The 10,677-nt window shown below is 34.0% G+C and overlaps 1 pseudogene; it reads left to right on the top strand.

The window, feature by feature from the left end:
* Positions 1 to 5,887: 5,887 nt before the first annotated feature.
* On the top strand, positions 5,888 to 9,261 carry LOC123252271 (annotated as a pseudogene).
* Positions 9,262 to 10,677: the final 1,416 nt, after the last annotated feature.

Below are 10,677 nucleotides of genomic sequence, written 5' to 3'. Positions count from 1 at the left end.
GGGCTTACATTCCAATGGGAGATAGATTGAAATAGCTTAAATCTAGTATTTCCCTGTTGCTTTTAGAATTTGGTATAAATATTTTTTTTGTCATTCAAAATCTGTACATCCTCTCCCCAACAACCTTTTCAAACTTATTTTACATTACTTCTCTAATGCATTCTAGAATTCTGGCAGACCTTCTTGTTTGTTCTCACTCAGAACAGTGAGTTCTCATCTTCATGGCTTTACCCTGTCTACTCCATTCCTTACCCCTTCAAACCTGAAATGTTCTCTCTTTTCTTTCACATCTTAGAATCTTTATTTTCTTCCAAAGGTCAGCTTAAGCACTATATTCTACTTTAAAGTCTTCCTAGTCCTTCCATCTACTATACCTCCCAAATCAATAGAAACATACATTTCTTTGGTATATAGTTTGTAATTATTTTTATAGACTTATTCTATCCTTTGATAGAGAGTAACCTTCCCTAAAGATAATGAGTATTTCTTTATAATCATTACATGCTTAACTTAAATCAGACAAACAAAATGCAGTACTGTAAGAAACATGGGATAAATGGAGCTTTTTGCCAGATTGCTAGCAAGGGAAGTGGGAGTCCTTGAGGAGGAAATGTTTTATCCTCACAGTATGCTTCTACCCTGGGATAGCATGCTTCCTTCTTGTAAAAAAACTCTTGCGTAACTGGCAGGAGGTAAAATGTTTTCAGGAATAGAATGGAGGAGGAACCAAAGGTTTGGAGACTAATTCTCCAGGAACCTGAAATATCTGAATTTACCTCTTAATTTTGTCTGTTTTACCTGCAAAGATTTGCATCCATATAAAGGGATAATTCCCTTTTTAAAAACATTATCTTCCATCTTACAATTAATATTATATATTTTTTCCAAGGCAAAAGAGTGTTAATAGCTAAGCTTTCAGGTTTTAGTGACTTGTCAAAGATCACACAACTAGGAAGTGTCTGAAGCCATATGTGAACCTAGAATTTCCAATGACTAGGTCTGGTTCTCAATCTACTGAGTCTCCTAGGTGCCCCCTATACATTTTCTTTAAAAAAAATTGTGAATATTAGCATTTACTTTTTATCTTGACTTCCAAATTATCTCCATCCTTTAAAAATATTTTTATTTCTATGAACTTGATAAGCATTGATAAATATGAATATTTCTGTATTCAATGAACAGAAAATAAAGGACCTCATATGAAATTGTGATTCTCTATTGCATATAGTTTTTTATATATTTCAAATTTGACATGTTTTTTACAATACCCCTTTGCTTATCTGAGTCCCATTCTGCATTTTCTTTTGCTCTCTTATTTGTTCATCATGTGAAATAAGGCAAAAATCACACACACAATCACAGACACACATATATGTGTATACATACATATATATTTCTTACATTGTTGTGTACAATGTTCTCCTGGTTCTGGTCATATCAATTTGTATCATTTCATATAAATGATCATTTTATTTGTCATTTCTCATGGCACAATAATATTCCATTACGATCATATATCACAACTTGTCCCATCATTCCGCAATTAATGGACATTCCCTTCAGTTTCTAGTTCTGTGCCTTAACAAAAAAGAGCTTTTATAAATAGTTTTGAACATGTAATTTCTTTTTCTTTTTACTTGAACACATTAGAAAATAAACTTTCCACCCTATCCTCTAGCTTCTTCTCCACCTATTGTGAACACAATGTGATATATGTGTATTCATGAAAAAATACATCACTATATTTATCATGTTGCAAAAATTGGAAAAACATTTTAATTCAAAATCTATATGCCCCAATCTGCACTGAATTCATCAATTCTGTCTCTAGATAAGAGACTGGATGCAAAGAGATAAATTAAAGGGTATTTGCAATGGTCACCTTTGGAATTGTCTTGGATCATTGTATTTTCAGAGTAGATACATGATTCACATTTGATTACAGATTATAATATTTCTCTCACTGTGGATGTTGTTCTCCTGTTTCTGATCATTTTATTTTGAATCGAATCTGGTAAGTTTCCCCAGGTTTTTTGAAATCATCTATCTTCTTAACACTTCTTATATCATAATAATGTTCCATAAGAACCATCTGTCACAACTTTTTCAGTCATTCCCCAATTGATGGGCATCCCTTCCATTTGCAATTCTTTGATATTTTCCAGAATAGTGTTCACAGTTCCACCAACAGGGCATTAGTGTCCCAGGTTTTCCATATCCCTTCCAATATTTATTGTCATTTTACTTTTTGTCCATTCAGGTCAATCTAATAGGAATGAGGAGGTATCTCAAGGTTGTTTAAATTTTAATTTCTCCAATTATTAGTGATTTAGAACAATTTTTTTTTCATATCACTAGAGGGGGCTTTGAATTATTCTTCTGAGAAACCGTGTCCATTCTCTCCACTCACACACAATCTTCCCCAGTTCAGAGGTTATCACTTCTAGGCTGACCATTGCAAATACCCTTTAGTTCAACTCTTTGTATCCAGTCGCTTCTTTCTTCATACTCTCCTCTATATAACTGACAAAGTCATCATCTTAAAATATAGTCTTGATTATGTCAATCCAACAACCTCCTATTCACCTCTCTTCATTGGTCTCCAACTTATTACAATGTAAGCTATGAAGCATCTTGTTATTTAAGGCCTCTATTTATACTCCCAATTACCTTTCTTTTAATTTAAAATTTTTTTTTTCTAGATTACATTTTTTGACATTTTGTGATCTATTTTCAGTTTATTTGTCCTATCTCTTCCCATTCCTCAAGATGATGGGTAATAAATTATAGGTTGCACATATGTTATCATACATTACATATTCTCATAGATTTATATTATGAAAGAAGGCATATATCATTTATAATAGAAATAAATTTATGAGGCAAATAAAGTGAAAAATAAGATACTTCAATCTTTATTCAGACCCTTCTATGGCATTTGAGATATTTTATCATCATAAGTCCCTTGGAGTTTTCTGGATTCTTGCATTACTGATAAGAGTTAAATCATTCACCTTTGATCATTATACTTTATTGTTTTCACTATGTTCAATATTCTCTGATTCTGCTTACTTGATTTTGTCAATTTCATTAAAAAAGTTTCCAAATATTTTTGTAATCATCTTATCATTTTTTATGCTTCAGTAGTCCCATAGTATAGTATATAAATAGTCTTCTTTTTTAAAATACCACCTTTCATGTTATTTCAGTGGCAGTCAAACTAGCCTTCTGTTTTCAAAACATATTATATCTCCTGCCCTTGTATATTGATCCCCCTCCAGGCTCCCCTGATATTTGTTTTCTCTCTTTATGTCTACCTCTTGTGATCCATATCATATTTCAAGACAGAGATCTATAAATTACTTAGTATTTACTTGACAGAAAGTGGTTCGTATACCTTTTCTTCTTTACTCAGTACATAGGGGTAGAAACCAGAAAGGTAATTATATAAGTTTAAGAAACTCTTGGATTAGATGGTTACTTTTATCATTGAAAGTTGGCACAATCTCAGCACATTTTATAGTACTGGAGAGTTGTCTGGGGTACTGAGAAGTGCAATGACTTATATGTTCTGGCATATGTGTGAGAAACAAGACTTGAACCAAGCTCATTGTTATGAAGCCAACTTTCTATGTAACATGCTGCCTCTCTATGAAGGAAATAGAACATTTTTAGCAAATGTTTTTGAAACCTCTGCTCAATTGGTGAAATGACATCAGAATTACTTAATATACAGAAACTATTTAATCATGGCAGGTAAGAATGTAAAAAGTTAGGTTATCACCAGAATGGTACTGACTGACTTTTTTACCTTAATTTATTTCTGGTTTAGTATGATACCAACCTTTCTAAAAATAAATTAAATTTTGAACTTTAATTTGAAAGCAATGTGGCTTAATAAAAATGCACTATTGTTTTCTTTTTACAAATCATTTTGAATTTATAATTGAATTTTTATTATATAATTGAATGTATACATATTTGAATTTATTGAATATATGATTGAATAATGTATAATTAAATTATAATTTCAATTTGAATGAAAGACAATGTAAATAATGAGTTCTTTCTAACCCTGAATTTTAGAATTTTAGAAAATGAGTAATCATTAGATTTATATAAATGTACACAAAAAAATGGCAGAGGAATAATCTCTTAGTATTTATGATACAGAAATTCAGTGGGAACAAAGTGGTTTGTGAACATGGGATTAAACAGATTTTAATCCAATTTTTATTTAATATTTTACTTTTTTATTATTTGTGTAATGCATCACTAAAATGAATCTTTCAACATATAAGAGAAAAAAATAGAAAAGTACTTACATCTTTTTTCTACTTTGAGATTTTTATATACAATTTCTGAATGGTATGTTAAATTTAACATAATAAGACAATTACTCTTTTTAGTGTCTCTTTATGGTCCTCTTCTTCATTAGAATGCAAACGTTTCATTGATTTTTCTTGCTGTTCTTTTTTTGTGTCACTTTGCCATTCAGCACCTCTTCTCTAAACATAACTTCCCTACATCAACCAGAAGCCCTCCTTGTAAATAAAATCTATAGTTAAGGAAAACAAATCATACATTGACTACATCTGAGAATGTGTGTCACTGTCAAGATGTGGTCTTTTGAAATAATGTTTTGTCATAGCCAGACTGGGTTGTAAAAGTCCCAGAATAATTTGCCAGTACTGCAATTACATTTAAATACTGATGCCAACGTTCATTTTAGAAATGAACAATGGAGTTGAAGAGGTTCCTGTATATTTAAAATTACAATCATTTTTGAGTAAAAGATCATTTAAGTACAGGTGTGCAACTTATCAAGGGAGGAAATTCTCCTATGATCAATCAGATGATTGTTTAGAATACCAAGATGTTTTCTGTAGCTCCACAAGGAACAAAAAAGAAATCAATTCATGTTTGTAATTACCCTTGTCTTGTCTTAATTGACTTACCCATGAAACTGAGTCTAGCAGATTGGTCCCTAGAGAAGTGATGCAGTCCCCATTAACCAATGCAACAAGCTGCCTTTCTCTTTAGATGTGCTGAGAACACATGAATGCTAAGCATTCTACTGATGAAGGTATTCTCTAAGAAAGCCACAAAATCATTGGGCTCAAAATGTGCATCTACAGAAAATTATGTATATTAAAAGTGTGTATATATACATAAAAAGATACATATATATATATGAACACAATTGTATAGTAAAAAAAAGGAAGATTTTTAAAAATCATTTAAAAAATATTGAGGGCCAAATTCCAGAATGGTATGATTATGCTGATGAAGTTAAGAAAGGTTTCTTTGTTTCTTTGTTTTTTTTCAAGAGTAGACCTAGGCTTATTTGTAGGCATGATGGAAATAGTAAAGAGGAAGAGATTGGAGATTATTAAATTAATGAGGATGATAGAAGCGACAATGTTTTAAGATCAATGGTATATTTACAACATTTTGTTTTGGCAAAGAGAAGGAGGAAATGGTGGGAGAAGATATTTGAATAATGCTAAATGAGGAAGGGAAAAGAGGGAACTCTTGCCAAAAGCCATCAATTGTCTTAATTAAATTTAAGCCCTAGTCTTTAGGTTGGAGCATGGAAGAATTGTTTCAATATTTAAGGAAAGATCAAAAGTTTTAGAATACCTGCTATGGTGAGTAGGTTTGTATTGTTGCTGTGAATGCCCATTTCAGAATATATAACAAAAACTTCTGGTATACTGAGACAATATGTTTTCTAGTACTCATATCTTATGGGTAATTATAGAGTGTTAAGCTGATTTGTTTTATGGATCTTTCCTCATTGAGAGACACATTTAGTTATTTGAAGAGTAATATATTCATTCAAAATTATTATTTTAATTTTAAGAAAGATAAAAGATAGTTATGAATGGGTGAGCTTACCTCCTCAATTTCTACCTCATCCTTCACAGATCAGAAGTACCAATGGTTTTCCAAGGTTGAGAATGAAGGAACTAGTTTGTCCTCTGCTTTCAGGGGCCAAATGATTAAGGTCCCAGTGGTGAAGGCCAAGGCTAAGCATGTCATCATGAATTCTTTAATTACAAAAGAGAAACAAGAAAGCATCCAATGCTTTGAAAGTCAAACAGGGCTAAGAGACATAAAATACACTCTCATATAAACCTCACTACAGAAGAAGCCAAGTACCATTTTGTGTTGCAGGCAGTCCATAAATTGAAGTAGCAAAATTAAGAAATGGAAAAAGAAGATAGACTGACTACTTCAGCCTCGTCCACTTCAAGTAGTACACTACATTCTTCTTGACAAAAGCCTTGAGACTGATTTGTTCATGGATCTTTTAAATCCTTACCTGGCTTAGATATCAGCAGCATGGACTGGAAATGGAAATAGAGATGAACATTCATCTGATAAATGGAATCTTTTGGACCAACAACTCTTCAGAAATCTGACTTAAATTTCAGTGACCAATCCTACAGAGCTTCTTGGAAGCCATTGTAAATAGTTAATTTAAGCTCAGGCTACTAGAATCACAGAAGATACAGCAGCTTTCAACCACTGAAGATGAATCTTCCAATAATGGAAGGAAAGAAAAGAATTCCACAGGTGCATTACCTGAAACCAAAGAATATGAATGTTTTGATTTCCGCAGTTTTTTTTTCATGTAAGCACAGTTTCTTTTCTTGCTGAACTACTGTTTTGTAGAGAAAGTATTATATACAGACTTTTTCTTCTTCCCATTCATCTTGCACTTGACATAGGAAAGATGTTATCCATTCACAATTCTGCCAATGAGGATAGTATTTCTGAGGAGGGAGTGATTGTTTAAATAATTGCAGTAAATTGTGAACTTTGCAAATGGAAGAAGATAAATTTTATAATGATCTAAAGTTGATCTGAATAACCTTTCAAAGGTCAGCTCCCCATCTATAAAACTAGAGTGCATGGGATGAGGGGAAAAATTAGTATCTAGTAGACTTTTTTCTACATATTTGTCTAAAAAGAGGAAGGCAAAAAAACTCCATAGCAGTCAGACTAACTGATCTCCTCATTCCATGTGTTCTTTGACCCTTTATGCATTCTTGAACTGGTGGCTATGAGACAAGTTAGAACCTGAGCAGAGGAAGAAGAGGATAATTATACTAAAAGCATATCATTCCTGCAATAGCTACAAACTTCTTTATAGGGTACTCCAGAAAGTCCATATTGTGTTCATTTTCATAAACTTTGCTATTGAATTTTCCAACAGTTAAAATGTCCTAATGTGAGTAGATAGGTGTAACATGGAAATGGCAGGGTGGAATTCCTGCAAGATACAGGGTAAAACCTCACCCAGAATCCCAGGGGAACCCCCTGAAGAACTCTGGGTGAGGGGACAGTTTAGGTCAGTTAGGGGCAGTTGGTTATTGGGGGTTGAGGTGAGCAGATGACTCTGCTTGCTGAGCCCAATTATTGATGGCTTTCGGAGGCCATTGTGTCAAAAGCCATTTTGGTTCTTCTTTGCAGAAAAGAGGCAAACCTCTTTAGCTAAATTAGACCTTTCCTGCATTAGCATTTTGTTATCATTTAGTTATTAGATATTAGAAGTAATAATTATAGGCTTTGAGGGCAAGCTTGTTATAAAGTCTGCCACTCCCTCCTAAGGGGGAAGGGACTGTTTCTATTTAACAGTTCAGGGCTTCCCAGATCTTATCCAAATCCTTGAAACTCCTCCCTTCCTTTCCCTTCCTTGTTTTGTCACTAAAACTTCATCTTTGAGTAGCTGTGCCTGGTTATTATTTTGGGGATATTCACTTCCTCCACAAAGCTTGGTTCCTTTCAGTTGCCACAGCCCAATAAAAGCCAGATTCGTCTGTCCCTGATAGCTACTAGATATCAAGCTTCTCCTACTATCCCTTAGTCAAACCTGTGGGGAAAATAAGTTGAGGAAAGACAACATCATTAGAGATTTGCCTGCCTAGCCTTATCAGAGGAATTCAGATAAACCACAATTTTCAACTGATTTCTAACTGCTTGTTGGGAGGGGGAGAAAGGAGCTCTGAGTCAACTTGGGCCCCTCCCTTCTTACTCTAGCCTGTCTGTGGGGGAGGAGTGTGTCCTGCAGGTTTCTGATTTCTGGCCAACACTTCAGCTTCCCAAATACCTCTGTTAAGATCAACATAACAGTTTGGCATGCTAGAATTTCTTCTTCCTTCTTTTTCTTCCTTCTTCTTCTGTACTTCTTCCTTCTTTTCCTTCATCTTTTCTCCTCCTACTAAGGAATTAGGAACTTCACCTATGAAAAATCTGCATTTTAATTGAAATCATCAATTGGTCTTCATCTCTATGATGTCACTCAGAAGGGTCATTGTCCTATGGGATATTGGACAAACTCAAGAACACTTAGATTACTGGAAGCTGTCATCACTGTCTCATATGTCCCTTAGTTTCTCCATTTAAATGCCAATTTTAACAAAAATTTTAAATTAAAAATGCATTTATTTCCCTAGATATCTTTTTGCTTTCAAACCAAGCTTTACCATCATGATATGATTTCGTTGTATAATTAATTTGGAAGAATTTTTCCTACTAAGAATTTGTGCTGTCAGCACCAGACCTTTAAGAAATATGGTCTTACTCAAACATGTGACAATTTATTGATATTAATGATTAATTTTTAATATTGACCACCTATAAATCAGAAATTCAACTCCTGATATATTAGGTATAATGGAGAGGAATTCCACTGGTAACTAAATAATCATGCTTACATTTTTCTTCCAGGTGGTTTAAATATTTTTTAACCTACAAATTATTCAACCACCCAGTAGATTAGAGGGAAGAATAATTACAGATGTTCTTGAAAAAAGATAAAGTAATCCATGAGCTGTCAACAGTATTTAAAGTATCCCTCACAACTTCCCTGGTCAGACTTGCCTAGTGAGATATACATTAAACTAGTAAGGGAATAAGTTGGGAAGATTTTCAAATAAATATTCAGAGAAGTTTTGCTGTACCAAATAAAGTCAATCTAAAAGTGCTATAAACTTTAATTTAGGCATGTTACCCAGAATAAAATAAATCACTGACATCACGGTTCTCCATCTGATGGAAATTGAAGGGTTTGTGACAACTCAATATTTGATCACCACATTGCTAAATCTATATTGGGTTACTTTCTGATTTTTATGTTTTCCAAATTTTAATTTCTTAGGTCATGGAGCCAGTGTGGTGGCCAAAAGGGAATGTACAGCTTCTGCCTTACATTTTGCACCAAATGAGTTCTGCATGTTAATCATAATGTGACTTTTTCTCCCATTGCACTGCCATATGTTTCTCTCATCATGACACTTAATTTGGAGATAGTAGGCTGGAAGATGCACTGTCCTGTGACAAATATGTAAGCTATGAATTGATCTCTGCTCCATACATGGCCGTGCACAAGCTTAGTATCTTGCAACTTGCCATAAATCATGTTTTACTTCTTTGCCCATAGACATTTTGATAGCTGAATGGAAATGTGGAGATGGATGGGGGTCAGTTGCTCACTGGCATTCAGGGTTTCTGATAAGTTATGGGTGAGACATCACACCTGTAAGTTATGAGATTTTTTTTTTGCTTCAGTTGTCTTACTCTGAAGATGGCAATTCCTACATCATAATGTTTGAGTGACTACCAACATATCCTGCAAAAATTACATAAGTCATAGAAGCATGGCATTACAACTATGAACTCTGAGATTTGTCCAATCAAAAAGTCATTTCCTGTTTTGGCTTGCTGCCCAGGGTAGAAATACTACATGCTGAAGGTGTGCTGCTTTTTAAAAAGCAGATTAGACTTAGGCAAGTCATTTTGTGACAGGGTTCTTAACATTTTGTATGTATGTCATCGACTCCTTTAACAATTCGATGAATCCTTTGGCCCCTTCTCAGATTAAAGAAAATACATTAAATCATAATTGAAGGAAATGCCAAACTCAAGTTTAAGGTTAGTGAAAATAAAACTTTATTTTTTTTCAATCCAATTTCAAAGATTACTTGAAATTTAACTATTAACTCCTCGGACCTCTATGGATCCAGGTTAAGAATCTCTGCTATGGGGTATTAAGTGTGATCAGGACAGTGTTTTTTTTTAATTTTTTAAACATTTATTAATATTCATTTTTAACATGGTTACATGATTCATGCTCCTACTTTCACCTTCAACTCCCGCTCTTCTCCTCACCCATGGCCGATGCACATTTTCACTGCTTTACATGTGTCATTGACCAAGACCTATTTCCAAAATGTTGATACTTCCATTGGTGTGGTAGTTTCGAGTCTACATTCCCAATCACGTCCGCCTCAACCCATGCGTTCAAGTAGTTGTTTTTCCTAAGTGTTTCTTCTCCTATAGTTCTTCCTCTGAATGTGGGTAGCATTCTTTACCATAAATCCCTCAGAACTGTCCTGGGTCATTGAATTGCTGCTAGTACAAATGTCACATTATATTCGATTTTACAATAATATATCAGTCTGTGGGTACAATGTTCTTCTGGCTCTGTTCCTTTCACTCTGCATCAGTTCCTGGAGGCCTTTCCAGTTCACCTGGAACTCCTCCAGTTTATTATTCCTTTGAGCACAATAGTATTCCATCACCAGCATATATCACAGTTTGTTCAGCCATTCCCCAGTTGAAGGACATACTCTCATTTTTGAGTTCTGTGCCACCACAAAAAGCACA

Source organism: Gracilinanus agilis, chromosome 6, assembly GCF_016433145.1.
Source record: "Gracilinanus agilis isolate LMUSP501 chromosome 6, AgileGrace, whole genome shotgun sequence".
Taxonomy (NCBI): Eukaryota; Metazoa; Chordata; class Mammalia; order Didelphimorphia; family Didelphidae; genus Gracilinanus; species Gracilinanus agilis.
Note: the sequence above shows the minus strand (reverse complement) of the source record. Positions and strands in the feature narration are given on the sequence as shown.